We start from the raw sequence: 19,579 nt of genomic DNA, 5'->3' as shown, positions 1-19,579 counted from the left end.
CTCCCTCCGGCATTCCCCTGTGTTTGCATGAGGAATAAGGGGCAATTTGTACAAGCAGATCCCACCTGTATTTGCACAGGCAGGCTTGCAGCACATAGTCTAGACCTCTATGTCTGTGTTTACTCTGCTCCACATATAGCAGTATAGGTCTGTGGCTCGACTGTTTAGACAGCAGGGTAACTCTTTAATTTTGACAGCCAGTCAGTTTCAGGCAAGAGAATAACACATGCTTCTTTCAAATTCAAATCTATCAGGTCAGCTTGATTCAGAGCCCCTGACCGCTTTTTACAGGCAGTTGTTTCACTTGTTTCTATCATGTTTCGAGTGCTTTATAGTGAGGTGACGACAAAAGAAACGAGGCACGCTTCAAGTAGTTTTCTATATGAAACGTTACAGCAAAGTATTTCACTTCACTTTGTTTGGTCAGGGAAGCTTCATCCCAACGAGCTTCCTGAAACATGGCCTGTACAGTTTGTGATGACAAGAGAACATTGGAAAATCAATGGTAATGTCTTTAAGAACCAAAGCGGCAGTGATGCTTGAGGGACCCGCCGTTGTCTGCTGGCTTGAGTTCCAGTCAATTACTCTTAACGATATATCTCAGCAACACTGTCTGGCTGGAGATTGAGCTAATGCATCACATCCTCCGACTGACACTGGATGAATAATGTCTCATGTTTAGATATCACCTCAACTTGGAGCCATTGTGAAGTGATTTTTATCAGATTCATTCTCATACAGCCATTTTTAAAGGAAAAATTCACCCTAAAACACACAAAAAACAGTTATTTGTGATGTACATTTTTGGGCCCATTTTGTTGACTACTAACCAAAAGTAGACATTAAGTCAAGATATATACAGCGCAGCTACAATGGAGTTTCAACTATCTAAAACAGTAACAGTAAACGTCAGATTTTGGTGTCAGTCCCTCAAAATCAAAGGGCTTCTTTCTAGACTCACCATTGTGCACCGACATTCAACAATCATACAGAGAGAAATCCATCATAGAAGAGGAAGAGATACCAATTTCTCCAGCAGCAGCCTCAATAGACCAGAATGCAATGCAGCACAGGACCTGTTGTGTTTTGCATAAGGGCCACAACTGAAAAAATGCTCTTGCTCTTACTATGCTATCTCTATCTCTATTACTCTCTCCACCTACATGTACTGAATGTAACAACTTCAGGCATGTTCTCTGGCGGTTGTTGAAAGGCATTCTGGGAAGTGTAGGAAATCCCTAACAAGTAGAAGTAGATGAGGCAGGTTGAGGTTATCATCAATCGGTGTAGATAGGCCCTAGAACCGATTGATGATATCTAAGAGTGTGAGAGTATTCAAGGGTGGAATTGTCCCCAATTTTTTGACCTGCTTGCTGCGCTGCTGCTGCTATACTGTTTCAGAAGATCTAATGCTGTAGTAATGCAGAAAAAATGCACAGTAGGTTACCACTGTGTAGTCTTTCCTGATGTCTGTTACTTATTATTACCACTTCTTACAGTGAGTTTTGGGGTCCATATGAGCAGGTCCATGGTCACAGATGTCTTCTGACCCAGCAGGTCCCGTCACCTTCTGCTGAAGCCTTCCCTTCTCCACGACGCATGATGTAATCCATTGATTTTCATCCATTGATTTTCATCCATTTTTTGCAACCTGATCCTCTGCCTTTGTCCCCCAATGTGATCTCCCCTTATTTTAGTGTCTCCCTTGCCTCCTCATGAGTTGCCTAATGCCTTGAATCCTGCCTGCAAATAAAAGCTAATCAATTTTCTCTCTTTTGCATGCATGCATGTATTTGTGTCTTTTAGTTCTATATGCAGATTATTGAGTTTTTTCTCATGCAAATGAGTGAGTGACATTTTTCAATCTAACGGTTAAGCATGTCTTCCCTACTCGGTCTCTCTAAATGTCAATAGCTCATTAGAAAAGGCTCTCCTCTCGTCGTGTCTCTCTGCCTGCCATGGGCTTATTTCATGATTACCTCATTCTCTTCCCCAGCCACCAACCCCCAACCCCCCATGTCTATTAGACACCACAATGGCTGTGTGTGTGCATGTGTGTGTGCATGCGTATCACACACATATATGTAAGTTTGTATGGGAGTGTGTGTACATATGTGTGTGTGTTTGCCTGGTCGTAAGAAGGGTGTTGGCTGGAACAGTGTTAGTAATGTGTCTCTATCAATTCACTTCAAGGCCCAATTCTCAGAAAACGGCTTCTCCCCCTCTTTGCTAATCTAACCTTGTCCTCGCCCCTGTGATATAGTGGTGGGGCAATGGCCTGCATAGCTATTCGTGGCGGAGGAGGGGGTGGGGTGGCGGGGTTAATGTATATCCCCAGTCCTTCAGAGTATAAGACCACCACATTTATTCAGTGAACAGGTCAGTAGCTGTCCTGGGTTTTGGATACAAATTCTTGTCTGGAATGATATTGATGGGAAGAGAGTGTTATTTGAAAAATGTTTTTAGTCACCTTCAAATGTCATGTCAAATCTGAAAAAAAAAAACCCAGATGTTGCTATGTTGCTTGATATGTATATATATATTTTGATGCACACTTTTGCTCTCTCTCTCTGCATTTGTATGTGTATGTGTGTTTGCCTTGCAGCACACGTGTGTGCCACACATCGTCTCTGCGGTATGCAGTGTAAACCAGCCAGCCACTACTGTGAGCTTTGACCCTGAGGTGATCCTTAATAAAGACAGCCCAGTCTTCATGGAGCAGCTGCTGGCATCTGGCAGTATCACAGACAGTGAAGTGAAGGGGCTTTGGATTCTGTCTGTTAGCACGGATTTTACATCCTTCCCCCCTGTTAACCATAGATTTTTTGTAGAATGTATGCAGAGATAGTACTTTTTAACCATTATTAGATTTGAACACAAAAGGAATAGAATTGTATTGGTGGCTTTAGTGCAGACATATCAACAATTAGGCTATATGAACCTCACTTACACTGCAATGGGACAATGCAGGACATATGACAAATATTCAACTGTCCACGTTGGACCTCGCCATCCTCCACCTCTTCCCTTGCACTCGACTCAGGGCTGCAGAGCAACTAAAAACCCTAAGAAAGGAGCAGAGGGGAACTCAGGGCTTTATAGTGGAGAGATACTGGAGCCTTTTTTTTTTCCATAGATGAAACCACATAAGGGCACACACACACACAGACACACAGAAAAACGGCAATCCTATCCCTCTCCTCCTGGCATCTCATCCTTCTTGCCCTTCTGAGTGTGATGGCCGATTTCTGCATGGAGTCACGTCTGTGGGCTGACACAGAGAGGGAAAAGCAGGGACAATGGAAAAACAAGGGTGGGGGTTGGGGGACGGGTTTCCCGCAACGAGGGAAATGCGGCTCGTAGCATGAAATCAGAGCCACTGGAGATGGCTGCTCTCTCACTGAATCCTGCTCTCCTGTTCTGCTGACTTGGAGGTTTGTGGCTGTAATGAATATCGTGCCTGGGATGGAAGAATCTTCTCTGGGCTTCTCTGTATTCCGTCCGCCACCCTCCCTAAACGCAAGATAGACTATGGCTCCATGGATGGATGGATGGATGGATTTTTTTTGATTCCCCTACTCTGCGCCATAATGAAATTCATTGCTGATGTTAGAGGGTTTTTTTGTGGGCTGGATTTCATTTTCTGCTCAGCTCACAGTCTAAATAAATCAGCCACCAGTAAAGCATTTTGAGGTATAATTGCTTGCACATACAACCGCCACCTGGGTTTCCCCATTTGGTCACACTGTACCTTGTACCAAAAAAAACACCAGCAAGTGTGTATTGCAATGGAAAATAATTTAATTACATGAACAGCATTGGCATTGGATTCAAGAGTCCTCGCTCTTGGGGATGTGACGGTTGCTTTCAAAATGTAATCCTTAAAAAACACATTTTGAAAGATCCTTAAATGATTAACTGGTTAATTTTATAACTGCTTTGCCTTTTGTCTTCAAGATCCAGTTTATTCCAGTTTCAAGTGCATTGGATAACAGAATAAAAATGACAATAGTAAATGACAAGGGAAATGAAATCAATTACAAGAGCTTGAAGGGAAAGAAATCATAGGGGACTCTTGTTTTATTTTGTTTTCTTGTAATCAGACTACTGAAATCCAGTTACATGAAATCCATTGCTGGACTCTTCTGTTTGCGAAGGAAAGGATGGAAGGAGAGAGGAAGAGGAGGTTTCGGCCAACTGGCTTCTCATCACAGAGCTCCCTCTCCATCACCACTCCTCCACACTCGCACACACACACACGCACACACACACACACACACACACACACACACACACACACACACACACACACACACACACACACACAATCTCCTTGTACCCATATGGTTCTCTACTTTACAACCAGAGATGACTGAACTGAATACTGTGCTGCTTATTGGAGCATGATTACACACCAAAGGACCCACAGCTAAGGATCCCACCAATGAACAGCCACTTCACAAGGACAATGACTAAATGAACATAGTGTCATGTTTTTCAAACGCTGTGTGTTGGGACTTGGAAATGATGCAAGATGATTTCTCCAGAAGGGAACTGGGTATCCACAGCTACTGTTTATGTTAAGTGGCCAAAGTGCCCTGTCCTTTCGTATGAGATATAGGCTGGATAAAATACTGCTGGGTAGTCAGTTAGTAGCCTACAGTAGGAAAGATATTGTTAGATTGGCCTGCAGAATCAGGTTGGGATCTCAAAAAAAAAAAAAAATACATATCCTACTATAAAATGAGGAAAACTCTGTCCGTCCGTCCGTCCGTCCGTCCGTCCGTCCGCATCCATTTTGCTCCTCAAGTTGGCCAATCAATCTGAAACTACACATGGGCATTGAGCATTGGCATAGGCAGGGACTGACGGAGCTCATTTTTCCATTTTCCCAAATTTACGCTGTTTATGCGCCTTTTTGGCAAGTCTGTGCGGAGTTGTGGCGTGCGCATCCCCGGAAGTCTGCACGTAGTTGTGGCGTGCGCATCCCCGGGTATGGACTAGTATATATATTAAAATGTGGGTTAGGTTTAGGAGTAGGGTTAGGGTTAGGGTTAGGGTTAGGTATGTAAAGAGCTATCCCATGACCCTCACTACTTCATCCAATGGCTGGGTTAGGGTTAGGGTCCCTTTAATGATTTTTTTTAACCTCTATTGGTGACCAAGGAATTGCAACAACAACAGGTCTCTGAAACAGCTTATGGTGGCCTGCGATTGACAGAAATAGAAAACTCACATTTCACAACAGAATGAGTAATCGTTGAGTGATTGGTATTGATCAACAACCTTATCAAACCTCTGCAGATAGTATATTATGGTAATTTCTTGCTATGGCACAGTAAAAATACGTACTTAATGCACCTTTAATTGACACACCTGAGAAACAAAATCTGAAAAAAAGAACACAAGTATGTTTCTCCAATATATATTCCTCTTAGCACCCAGTTTTCCATATTCATGGGTGTCCAGCGTTGTTATCTGCCGCATCGAGGTGCAGCACGCCGACTTCCACGGACTTCCTAAGATCAGGCCCCCTCTCTGAGTGTGTAATGAATTTGGAGATCCCTGCTGTTTACTATGTGTGTGTGTGTGTGTGTGTGTATGTGAGAGACAGCATGCCAGGCCCCATTGATAAACACAGCTTTGTATGTGCACGTGTGTGTGTGTGTGTCTGTCTCTGCGGAAAGGCATAAACGCTTGCATTGTAGATTCATGCATACTGATGAGTAAGTGTGTGTGTGAGAGGTTTAATGTGGTTAAACTGCTGAACCTACTAATCAGGAGGGACAGCTTGGGATACGTGAGGCCTAGCCTGTCATATGAAAGGCAGAAGCAAAGCCTTAAATCTAAAAATGTGACATTGAGCGGTCTGTTTAAGCCTTTATTTATTCAGTTTTTACCTCACAAATCTGCCTTTTGTTGCTGAGCGATATTAGCCAAAATTCTGCTTTGGAATCGCCTCTTGGTGGTTTATCAGCAAATATAGGGATCTATTGGGACTGTGCTGATTTTGGGACCCCACATGACAGCATTCTGTATCTGCTGGTATCACATCTCTCTGTAGATAGATGCGTCTGGGTTGAGGTAAGCTTGCTGCTCTTCCCGGGCGGCTTGAAGGTCAGCAGAGGCCGGCGTGAGCCTTCAGGGCAGCGCTGTCAACGTGTCTCCTCCTATCACGTCTTTATCATTATAATGATGAGGTACGGCCGCTGCACGGGCTGCAGGTACACCGACACGTTCGGCTCATGCTGGCAGGCAGACGTGCACACACACACACACACACACATATACACATACACATACTATATACACACATACACGAACACAGGGATGTGGCATTTTTGTTTTGTCTTCTTTCGATGGACTCGTATTGATGCCCTTGGCGGGAGGTTCTATTCTGACATTTTGTTTTTGACAAGCTGTAATTGGAGGGGTGGAGGCTGGGGGTTGGGGGGTGTTTCATAAGCACTTAAAGCAATATTCCACTTAGTTTTAACATGGGGGCTTTTTGGCACTTGACCGCCATGAAAACGAGGAAATAAAGATTGCCACCAAGATTGGAGGCAGCTGGGACGATTTTGTAGCGTTCAGATTTTTACTTTCCATTCAAATAGCATGACAACTTACATTTAACACGTTGGTGAACAGATTCAACAACAGATCCCGTTACTGTGACTTTCAATTGACTGTTGGTCCAATGTTTTAGAACATAATTTCGCAGAATAGCATTTTTATTGATAGAAGAGAACATAGCGGAGGGATACCATTTAGGAGAGATAGTTCCTGGGGAGACCCGGATCTACTTTTATTTTCAAATACTAATTTTAGTGTAAACAAAGAATAGAAATGCAAAATGACAATGGACCCAGGATGCTTTATTCTGACCTGTTGCTGAATCTGTTCACAAATGTGTTAAATGAAAGTTTTCAGGCTATTTTCGTGGCCTCAATCAAATAAATGGGAAGTAAAAATGCAAATGCTACAAACTTTGTCCCAGTTGCATTCGATGTTGGTGATTAGTTTATATTCTGGTCAAGTGCTGAATAACCCCCATGTTAAAACTAAGTGGAATATTGCTTTAAGTTTTCATTTGCAGTGTACATAAATTCAGTGCATGTTCTTTTAGCATCATATATATTTCAAAATACCATCATGTCCATCAAACGTAAAACAGAATTCTTAAATGATATTCTGTTTCAGGGTGAACTTAACTATGATCTTTTGATAAAACACAGCTTTAAACAGTTCAGTCTCGACGTGCAGCCATGAATCAGCCAAGACTTAAGTCTTAATAATGTCATCAACAGAAAAAATCTTGCGGCTCGCCCACTGACAGTAAGTGGGAGAGAGATTTTGTGAACACAGTGATAGTACTGAGGGTGACTCTAAGGGGATAGGGACACATTTTCTGCTTCACACAGTAGAGCAGCACAATGAAGAGAGGCTCATTTGGATGTCAAAGCACAAAGCGGCTCCAGGCTTTGCTGGGGGAAATCCTTCATTAGTGCCTGTGTTCTCTGGTTTCAAGCTTCACGAGCGGTCATGTTCACAAATGCAAATGGGCTAAGATGGGCATGAAATAACATACTTGAATTCTTTTCTGGGATGGATTTTTGCTTTAGTGGCCCAGATCAGCACATGAATGCCTCTTTGCCTTTCATTGTGTGTGTGTGTGTGTGTGTGTGTGTGTGTGTGTGTTTCCAATGAAGAGTCACTGATGTTTAAAACTGTGTCATCTGGCAAAATCATCAGACCAGACCATATCGCCCCTGGGACGACCACCACCACCACCAGAGTTTAAACTCGCCGCTCAAGTCGCTGAGAGAGAAAGACAGCAACACATTATTTCCCTCCATGTAAAAAACTGACCGTCGGCCTAAATTACCACCTTCACTTGGTATTTGCCTCGTTAAAGGCAAAATAAAAGCGCACTTGAAAGAGGTTTGGCTGAAAAACAAAGAGGCACACAGACCCCTCGTCATTTTCTCTCAGCCTTGGGCTTCAAGTTTATGGCCTCAGTTCCTGCTTTGTAAACAAGCACCAAACAGCCACGGCCACCGCTCCGCTCCGCGCTACACCACCAAAGAGAATACTTTAGTGTGTGTGTGTGTGTCTTTAATAAATGTGCGTCTGTGTGTGTTGGTGACTTTGTGTGTGCCTCATGAATGTCTTAGTTGGTGTGTTTGTCTAATAATGAATGTGTGTCTAATAATGAATGTGGTTGTATGCATACAAGGGTTTTTGCTTGTGTGTGTGTGTGTGTGTGTGTGTGTGTGTGTGTGTGTTGGGATGTTTTCAGTCTCTCCAGTGTAAAGAAAGCGTCATTTCACAGACAGTCACCTAAAGACATTCAGTGTATACAGACGCTTTTTTAAAAGGATGTGTCATTTTTAACACATCTGTGTGTCTTCTTTTAGGACATGTTACTGTTACTGTTACTTTTCTACACAACATACGTAAATAGTAACATATGTTGTGTCAATATGTGTTTTTGTTAAAATTATGTGATGTTGAAAAGTAACACAAATGTTGCGCTGTGTCAAAAGCCATCCAGAAACGATGTGTGTGTCCCCTTCACTCATTCATGTTACACAGTTACAGTTCAGCTGCAGCTGGGAGGAAGAAGACAGGCCCCATTTAACCCAGAGAGAGAGAGAGAGAGAGAGAGAGAATGCGAGAGGGTGAGGGAGAAGAAGAAACAAAAAGAGAAAAAGCGATGAAAGAGGAGAGAGAGAGGGAGAGACAGGGAGGGAGAGCGGGAGCTGAGGGGAAGGGAGCAGCGACAGGGTTTCTGACACACTGTCACATGTCCTCTCTGCACCTTGTGCTGCCAACGCCTTCCTCTCCTCTGGTGTTGCTGGAGCCATGATGAATACTCAACACACCCTTCCCCCGCCGCTTCCAAATATAACACACAAGCTGTCATAAGATGAAATGGCATCAGACAGCTGTATCAATGATAAATCAGTTATTTCAAAAAACATGGCAAGGAGCGATTATGGACAACAAACAAACGCACCATCAATCATAGATTAGGGAGGTGCCGTCTCTAGCACCCAGGTGTCATTTTTTATGTATGTATGTATGTATGTGGTTGACAACGGATGGGGATCATTATGATAGCAACATGTGATGTAATAATAATCTTTATTCATATAGCACTTTTCAAAGCAAAGTTACAAAGTACTTCACAATCAAGAGAAATAAAATACAGAGCTAATGACATAGATCAATAAAGCAGAAGCACAATGAGGTAGATCAGTAAAATAAAATAAAATAAATAAATACATACATAAATACATAAATAAATGTAAAGGTGAAAACATTTACACTATTGATTTTCTTGAAAGATGGAGCGATGGCTTGAGCTTCCTTCACACGGCAGCGAGCCAGACACTGGGATGCTCTGTCTGCTGAAAACAGGCTGAACTGTTTATTCATCTGGCCCAGAGGAGCAACTGGTTAATAAACACAGTAGGACAGTCTGTGGCTCCATGAGCCCCCTGGGGAGGGGCTGACTCCACCGTCACACACACACACACACACACACACACGTAGGCATGTACATGCTCATGAAGACACACACCCACAGGCATGCGTGCAGGCGAGCAAACGGGCGGGGAGAAGGCACACACTCCCTCTCTCTCTCTCTCTCACACACTCACACACACACACACACACACACACACGCCAGCTGAGAGCATCTCAGGCCAGTTGGCCAGGTGAGGCTTAAATAACAATCTTTCTATTTTAGCTCACAAAAGGCCACAGACAAACGTGGCACAAAAGCCTGCTTAAAGCAGTAAGGACAAAAGGACACCTGTGAGGGATTTTAACTTAGAGAACCAAGTGTTTAACTTTCCTGTGACTTCCTCGTTCCCTTCAAAAGATGCCTGTGAGGGATTTTAACTGATAATATATGTGCTTTACAGTAGCCTGCTCTTTTATGGCTATTTTTAGCTCTTAAAGAGTCTTTGTGTGGCATAAAGCTTATTCTTAATGATAAGGAATTCCTCTTAATTTAAGAATTTACATATTTTATTCCTGTGGTGTAGGACAATTCAATGAATATTTGAAGAACTTCATTCCAAATTGAGATATTCACCATTTGAAAAAATACACCTGCTCTTACAAAGTGATTGCAGAAATCAAATTACAGTTCTGAGCTTCACATATTTTTTAATAAATAAACAAGCAAACAAAGGGATATAGCATTTTGGAAATTAAGTCCTCATTTTTAAACATGAATAGTTTTCTTTCAATCCTAGAAATGAGTCAGATGAGAGAATCAAAAGTCTGATCTGTGACATCGTTAAGATATGCAGCAGAAAACTGTCTTTGTGAACTAATCGATTATTTGTTTGAGCTTTTACACTTTAATTTTATAACACCCAGTACAAATGAAATTGTCCAAAGGCATACAGAGTGCACATTTGAGTAATTCAATCCAGTGATGTGTCCTTTTGATCTCTGACACTCCAGCTGATATCCAGTCGAAAGGATAAACAGAAAGGGGAGAAAAGCCAAATCAATATATTTACAGTGTCTAAGACTCCTGTGATCAATATATGGACTGGTAGCTCTATAAACAAATCACAGCTAAAACCAAGGAATTCGTTCATCCATCTTTCAAACAGCTTCTCGGCCTACAATCCTTCTGTCAAATGAGGCTTATTGTGGCATAAATGGATGCTGGTGGAAAACTGCAATGACAGAGAAAACAGACAAAACCACAAAAATACAAAATACTATTTAGAGAGTTACTTTTGAATCTTTATTTATCCAGGGAAGATTTGCTGAGCAGATATGCTCTTTTTTTTTTTTGTCAGCAATGCTTAGCTTCACATTCAGTGTAGTTACACACACTCACAAGTGGTAGCTGCCACAGTCCTCTACTGTTGGGGTTAAACACCTTGCTCAAGGGCACCACAGTGGAAGTCATTACTCATTCTTTGTCTCCTCCCAGTCGGTCTGGAAATTTGAAATGGCATCTTTCCCGTCACAAGTCCTCTTCTCTAACCTTTAGGCTTCTGCCGCCCTACTTACAAAGACCTTTGACTCACACAATTTGTGTTCTTGCTCTTAAATGGCTAAAATGTAATGTAGCCTGATGCATGTGTGCTTGACTTCAAACATGGATCCTTATGACTGAATGCCACAAATATAATGCAATACAATACAATGTAAAATGTGAATGTGATAAATCCAGACCTTTACTAATTCAATTGTAGAAATCCCACTTTTTACATGTTTACTACTGATTCACTGCTGCTCCACTCCCAGGAAGAATTGTTTGGAAAATCCTGCTACACTGGTGCAAGGCAGATACAGAGCGTTGGACTCCAGTGACAAACAATATTAACCATTTTTTGGTCCAATTTCAGAGATTCTTCCATCTGGGGACTACCACAGCTACCACTGCATGTTGCGATGACACAGAAAAGGAAGCCATGACACAGAAAAAAAGGCAGCAGCGATTGTAGCCTAATGGGTTAGTGTTCCAGTAGTGTGCCTTTCTGCACCAGGAGATGATGTGATGTAAGGCCACACAACAGCGGCTTTCAGCCAGCAGTGTAATCGTGCCCTAGTCTGCCTTTATATCCCGCATGCACTGACAGAGTCTCCTCGCATATTCATGTGCTGAGGGAAAAGGATTTTGTTGCTCTGAGAAACTAGTAAAAGTCAGCCGTTAAATCTTTAATGGTTGCTGCAGCGCTGAACTTTCAGGATGAAGGGATGGACGAAGAATGAAGGGAGGCTAGAGGAAGAGAGAGAGAGAAGAGGGAGATGCGAGTGCCTCTTCATGCCTCTTCATGGAAAAAAAAACACAATAAAGGGAAGGAGCTAAATAACAGACGCTGTGACATTTTCTCCAGGGGTCTCTTTTCCTGAGACATGACGCATGAAGCCTCACTAGCTCTCCTAAGCCCCCCAACATCACCCTGCTCCCTTCTCCAAATACATGGCTATACATGTATAAATAAGGGTTATGTGCACACATTGCTAGATCTCATAGATGAGAATTTAGAGAGGCTTTATAAATATTTGTTAAACCTTCCTTACGGAGAAAGACACCAGTGTTATCAGTCTATATCAGAAATTGGGGTTAAAATAGAGAAGATTGTCCCATCCCCCTGATTGAGACGCTGTAGATTTGCCCTATTTGCCAAAATACAACATCTATAAGTTTCTCAGACAGCCACATTGGTGCTCTAGTTCACTTATACTTCACATCGCAGTCCTTTATTGGGTCCAACGGGCTTAAAGTCTTTGTAACCAAATGTTATTAAAAAGGGATTGTAGCTGATGCCATGCTGCTGTTGGGTTTGTCTGCGCATCAGAGTGACGTTTAGATACGTCATAGGCATGTGTAACCTAAAAATAAACAGCTCAATAATTTATACAGTGCAATGGCATTCTCTTACAGACACTCATTGTTCACAAGTCACTAATCTAGAGTCCAAGTCGAGTCTGAGGTCAATTTGTACACAACTTAAACTCGAGTCCCCATCCCTGCTACACAATCTAAACTAAAGTATAGGCTTACTTTAGGCTACAGTAAGGTAACCTGCACCAATCAAGTCACAGCTTGTCACAAACTTGCTTGTTTTTTTCCCCTACCAGGCACTAAGAAGAAGAAATTTAGGTCTGCGCAGTTTGCTGATGGCACGTTACATGATTTCTGGGAAATGTCCTTCAAACTTTCAAAAATTCAAAGTTATGTCTTGCTGCTGCTTGGGGCCTCCAAAGTGCAAAGTTTCATCATGCAGCTTTAATTATGAACAGTAGAGGATGGGGGACACATTTTGGTCAAGTAAAGTAAGTAAGTAAAGTACTCCCCCATTAGAATTGGTGATGCAAGTTGACATGAGTCTGTTGGATGATTCAATATGTTTTAATTTATTTATATGTATTTAACCAGGCATGCCAATTAAAGTGCAAATTCTCATTTACGATGCATTCACATTTTAAGCATTTAGCTGACGCTCTCATCCAGACTTACAGTGAGTAAGCAGTTAGTGGTTCAGGGTCTTGCTTGAGGACAGACAGGACACATGGCTGCTGTGGGGCTGAAAACCATGACCTTCAAGTTACAGGATGGATGCATTTCATGGCATTATCAAGTCAGTATAGCAGTAGTATAGTAGTCTAGTAATACAGTATGTGAACACCTTGAGAAGGGAAGTCAGTGATATTAATGAAATGGTCAGATGTCTATAATACATTCAAATATTGTTAAAAACTCGCTTAAATATGAAAATATGCATGTGCTAGTATTCTGAAATACAATGTATAGTCTGATGAAATACAGTTGCACTCGGTAAGCACAAACCTCCGCTAACTTCTTCAACTTCCAAAGCTGCAGCCTTCATAACGATTTATGTTTGTTTATCATTTGTCTTCTGGCTTCTGACAAAATAGCATGTGAATGCAGAAATCCCAGATCCAGATGAACAATAAATCTAGTTAACTGATCCTTGGGTCGAGGGCTATCCGTCCACCAAATATCATCCAAATCCGTTCATATAGGTTTTTGAGATATCTTGCTAACAAACAGAGAAGCAGACGGGGGAAAACATAACCTCCTTCCAACTTCAATTTCAGCTGCATCCATTAACAAAAAAAAAAAACAGCTGAATATTATATTTGCCTCCATGCACATTTTATTTTTTCTAGCTGTTCAACAGTGTGATTGATTTAAGACTGAGGTTTGAATATATAATGCCCATCTAAGTCAGCAGTGTTATGCTATAAAAGTGCTATACACCAGTATTTCACTCCAGAGATTATTCTTGGCGATACAGCAACCTCTGAAACAGCATTTAGACCACATGATACCACGGCTCCCCACTGAAACCAGTACAAATTAAATGTGTTTTGTAGGGATGCAGCTCCTCTGGGCAGGGTGGCCCACCACACCCTATACAGTGGCAGGGAAAACACTGAGGTATATTGGGGGTCTTAGCCTACTGGGATCCTCTTCTTACTTCAGCCTCAACTCAGCCGCACTGGGTTTGCCCCGGAGTGAGTGGAAGTGCCCTCTAATCGCCATGCCACAACAGCTGCGCTGGCTCTAGGCAGGGCCATGCCGTGCCACGCTGAGCTGCTCCACGGGGGTTAAAGTTGTAACCCACATCTTTAATTTGGGATATAACTGAGGGAGTTAATCACAGGGCCGGGAGAGGCTGATGTCAACTGATGGCCATTCATTACCCTGCTCTCTGCTGCTGCTGCTGCTGCTGCCCAAGCTTTCTCTCTCTCTCTCTCTCTCTCTCTCTCCCTCTCTCTCTCTCTCTCTTTCTCTCTCAAACACACACACACACACATGCACAGATTTGCGTGCATGCATGCATCTGCACACATCCCCTTGCACACATGCATGGGTGCTTACGTGTGTGCAAAAGCAAAAGCTGTGGCATGTGCGCACAGACTTGCATACGCACATTTTAAATGTTTTATTTCGCTCCACTAATTGAATTTGTGTACATGAGATTCAGAGGAGTACAAGGTTTTACACACTCACACCCGCCCACACACACACACACACACACACACATGCCCACACACACACACACACACACACACACACACACACACACACACACACACACACACCTACAGTCTGCCCTCCACCGCTCATCAGGCTTCCCCAGCACTGCTGTTCCTCCTCAGGGGCAGTGGTGGATGCCTCATCTCATCCCATCCCATCACCCTCTTCCTCCTCCTTCCCCTCCCCCTCCTCCCCCTCTCCCTCTCCTCCTCTTATTCAGAATGAAATAAAGGGCAGCGACACTCCTCTTCATCATCTCCCTTTCCTCTTACACCTCTGCCTCTGCTCTCTCTCCTCACTCAGAAGAGGACTACAGCAGGCGAGGAGAGGATGGCCACAAACGCTGGTGCAACTATTAGGTGTAATTTTGAGAGAGAGAGGGAGTCATGTCTAAAGTCCATGTCACCATTGCCAATTATTTCTCACCTGCTCCACAATATGCTGATGCAACACAGGAGTTGTGGCAGCAATAGGTCTATCCTTCCCAGAATGTCTCCAGAGAGGTTTAAATACTCACTTCTTCCGAGTGCAATGAAGGTTTGGAATGAACACAATGGAGTTGCATTGGAGCCATGTTTTTTATGATCAAACACACAAACACACACTCATACCGCCAATACCTCTGTTTTTGATGTGGCTTCCCAACTGCATAAGCACCAATTGTTATCTACTGTACGCTTCTGTATTTAATGATCTATTTTGTTATGTCTATGTGTCCAGATTGTTCTCCGTTCTGTAAATTGTATCACTTTATTTAACTGAAAAATGAATTTTGGACTGCAACATCAATACAATAATACTCTTCCCTCTCTTTCTTCAGATGGCTCATCCTGCACTTCTCTTTCTCCCCTTGCTCTCCTTTCTTTTTCAAGATTACATTTATGGCATTTCAGGTTTATTGTTGGGTAAAATGGAGAGTGACAGGAAATCACAGGGGGAGAGACAAGCAACAAAGGTCGTGAGTTCAAGTCAGACCCATGACATGGTCTGAATATCATGCTGAGCCACCAGATCTCTTTTGAACTGGAATAAGATACGTTTCTATCCAGCTGTCGAGCGAATTTTAAGCAATCTTCTGAAATAGAAGCATCAAAGCAATGCATCAGTGCTTTCCCACTTTACCCTGATGATTAGTGATTTGTCAGCAAAATATCCCTAACCCTAACCCTAACCCTAACCCTAACCCTCAATATTAAAAGTAACTAAGAGATCAAAATTCACAAAGATGATGGTAGTGGATGTATTTTAACCCAAACTATCTTGTGGGTGTCTCTTCAACACTTGTTTTTGGCGTTTTTCGAAAAGCCCCTTCATATTTTCCATATAGATTTTGGACTACACACCAAATGGTGGAGATGCTAATCTGTGGCATACAAAATAATGCAAAACAACAACTTCCGCTTATGGCCTTTATTCATTCATGTGGAGTCTAGAGGAAGAGATGTCCTATCTGTTCAGCATGGAGCTGTAAGTAAACTACGTGTGACATTTTGGTTGCGACAATCAGTGTATATCAGACTGCAGCAACGACATTTCTTGTGTGTTGTTTTGACTCAAGCCGAGACACGGGCGACTGTGTTACCAAGCACAACTGTGTGCCACTGAGTTGAAGTATGTGGGAGAGAAGGTGAAGGGTAGGTGAAAAGAGAAATGGGAAGGAGGGACAGAGAGAGGAGTGAGTTAAGGTAAGAGGGAGTGTGGAGGGGGAGGAGGTGAGGAAAGGGAGGGAGGGAGAAGTGTAACAAGGGGAACTAGGAGAAATGGTGTAACAGAAGTAAGAGTAGAATATTTTGTCTTGGGGTACTTTTGAAATTAGGCCACCGTTCATTATTTAGTCAGATAAAACTTTAAACTTTAAAACTTTGATTCATTCTTCCACCCCTATGAATAATTAACCTTGCATTTAGACCTGGACTAGAGGGCACGAAGACAGAACAAACCTGATTCAGAAGGTTAGGATCTGGGTCACTGCCTCAGATCATCCCAGGCTTACTGGGAGGGAATCAAACTGCTGTGTCACATCGATGGTAAGACATAGACTTCCAGAAGGCTAAACAGGGAGCCACATATTGAACCACTGCTCAGTTAGTTTCTAGTTCTGTCTCTCCGCATTACGTCTGCTGTGCTGAACGACTGAATCCGTCCTTAATAGACAAAGAGTTTACTTTGCTTTGACACTTTGGACATCTCGTCTGTTGTTTACGATACGAATCTACGCATACTTGTTTGTCCAGTGACTTTCGTCATCCGTTGTGCTGCTTCATGCGTAACCAAGCGTGTTGTTCAGCCAGACTCCTGTTTGCGGCCTGGGATCAGCTAGGAGACCATCCAGGCCTCTGGGCTCTTCTCTCAAGCCCTCTAGTTTTTTTTTCCCTCTCTCCTCTCCTCATCCCTCTCTCTGAGGGGATTCAGTGAAGCGGAACCAATGTTCCAGCATGCATGATGAGGAGGACTTGGAGTTTGTGTGCCACACATCCCGGGGAGTGGGATGAGGTTGTGATACCAGACAGAATTGGGGCTGCGATTAGTGAGTCCTTCCCTTGAGGCCGCATGCTGGGCGAGGAGGAGAGGATGGGAGGAGAGAGGGAGAGGAGGAAGAGAAGGAGAGGAGCGGCGAGGAGAAGAGCGTGATGCTAGATGCATGTTTGGAAGAGAAGTAAGAGGAGGGAGAAGGAGGAGAAGGAGGAAGAGGAGAGGAGGAGGAGAGGAGAGGCAGGTTCCCAATTCCACAGCAAAGAGTGGAAAGAAGAAAGAAAGAGGAGGATATTGGAAGCAGGAGGAGAGGGAGAGAGGAGATGCATGTTCCCACTTTCTAGAAGGCCAAGTTAGAAGATGGGAGAGGAGTAAAGGAGGGAGGAGGGGAGGAGAAGAAGAAACACGACCCTGCTTTGTAAAAGGCCACAGTCATATCCTGCAGGCATGCTGAATCATAGAGAATTCCCAGTAAGATAAACCAAAGTGCCTGTGCAGTGAAATATCAAAAATGAAAGGGGCATTGTGTATTGTTTATACTGCCCCATAGCACAAAATGACCACGATACATGGTTGATAGGGTTGTTGATCAATAACCCTGACTAACTCATAACTGAGATTTCAGGCTTTCAAAACTCACTTTCTGGGCTATATTCTGTGTTTTGGAATAAAAACTCCCCACCCATTGGAATTTCAAGTCTTCATCTACTCGCATTTTTAACTGCTCAACAATGGAGGACGGTGCTACAAGCGACAAATCGGCCCCTCAACACATTTCTGCTACGAAGGCTAAAAAGCCTCATTCTCAAGCCAAAAAAAGCAAATAACAAAGCAACATAATTATTACAGTAGTTTGCATCGTGATATATTACCTCTTCACTAGACCTTTCTGTTCCCTACTCTAATTAGCTGGCTTATTCATTTCTATTGTGAAAATGTGACTTTATTGTTTGTGCCAATTAGATGCACTACAACTGCTTGCACTCTGCGATTTAATTGCAGCTCAAAGTATTTGTATATCTTGTTATGTAAGGAACTGCGCATCCAATACATAAAGAGCATATTGTTTGAAATCCAAACTGTCAGCCTCTCAGTGTTTTATCCTGGGCCCCATCTGGTCGGCTGAGCAATGGCTGTGCTATAGCAATACATGCTGCAGAAACAGATGGCAGTTCTGATTGTCATTTAACTCTGGTGGGAAGCTCTTGGGCAGGAGAGGACTGGATCCACCAAGGACCTCTGTTACTATCTATCTATCTATCTATCTATCTATCTTCAGCTGATTTCTTGGGTCTTTAGTCCAATTAAAAACTATATTTTACTATATTTCTACTATATCTTTCTCTATTTTTCACAACCTCAAGACCATGGAAATGAACAGAAGGCAACTGAGATTCACCGCCTCAGACTTGGGTGTATTATCAAGTGTGTCAGCTCTAGTTCCCTGTTCAAAGTAAACTCCCATAACCTAATAAAGAATGCACGTAACAGATTGCAGTATGCTGTGTTATTGACAGACACAAGGAGAAAGTGCTTCCCCTCTTGCGCCACTCAGCCACTCAGAACCTGGAAATACATTAACTGGAGGAGTCATCAAGTTTGAATATTTCTCTCTCTCCTACACTATAAATTCCTTTCTCAAAAAAAAAAAAAATCTGTTCTGGCTTTGAGACAGACATGGAGGAAAATGTGGGCAGACAGCAAGGACAGTCTGGTTAGTGTGGTTTGGAGAGGCTTATCCAAACGTCAGATAGTGGAGATCAACGCAGTTTGAACTTCAGAGCAAATGGATGAAAAGAGAAGACTTTAAAAATGCCGGGGCGTGCAAACAGTGAGAGGAAACAAAAAGCATCTTTTATAAGACTTTTAAAAGTCTTGCCAATAACAGACATACAAAATGGGTGGTGAGGGCGACTTATGTTGAGTAACAGGGTGCAGAGTTAAATAACTGTCTGTGGGTGTGAGTCAAAATTGGAGATTTGTGACTAATCTGGATTAATGATGACGAAGAGCTACCATTGGCCCACAGTTTATGATTTAATGAAAGCAGGGAACAGGCAGACCCCCTGGGGCGAGATGTGTGTGTGTGTGTGTGTGTGTGTGTGTGCGGGAATGACAGAAATAGGGAGAGAGAGAGAGATAGGAAGCGCAAGGGATAGAAAGAAGAGGGGAGTTATGCGCTTACATGTGTGTGTGTGTATGTGCATGTGCACGTGTGTGTGTGTCCATGTGTGTGAGAGAGTGTGAGTGCAAACAGCCACTTCATGAGAGCAACACCCTGCAGAGATAAGACCGGCTAAGTACAAGGCTCAATTATTCACTGTTTGAAGGGTTTAATAGAATTGGAAGAGATTGCAGGGGCTTCATGAAAATTGATGCTTTTGTGTGTGTGTGTGTGTGTGTGTGTGTGTGTGTGTGTTGGGGGGTAAAGTTTAAATGGTGGCCGCTGAGCCATTAGCAGGGGTCACCTCTAATCTGTGTGTATGTTGGTGGTTGGAGAGTCTTCCCCTCACGACCGGAGCTCTGACCGGGCCTCTGCCACGACTCGAATTAGGA

This window comes from Centroberyx gerrardi, chromosome 5 (genome assembly GCF_048128805.1).
Source record: "Centroberyx gerrardi isolate f3 chromosome 5, fCenGer3.hap1.cur.20231027, whole genome shotgun sequence".
Lineage (NCBI taxonomy): Eukaryota > Metazoa > Chordata > Actinopteri > Beryciformes > Berycidae > Centroberyx > Centroberyx gerrardi.
The sequence above is the reverse complement of the archived record's forward strand: the minus strand, read 5'-3'. Positions refer to the sequence as shown.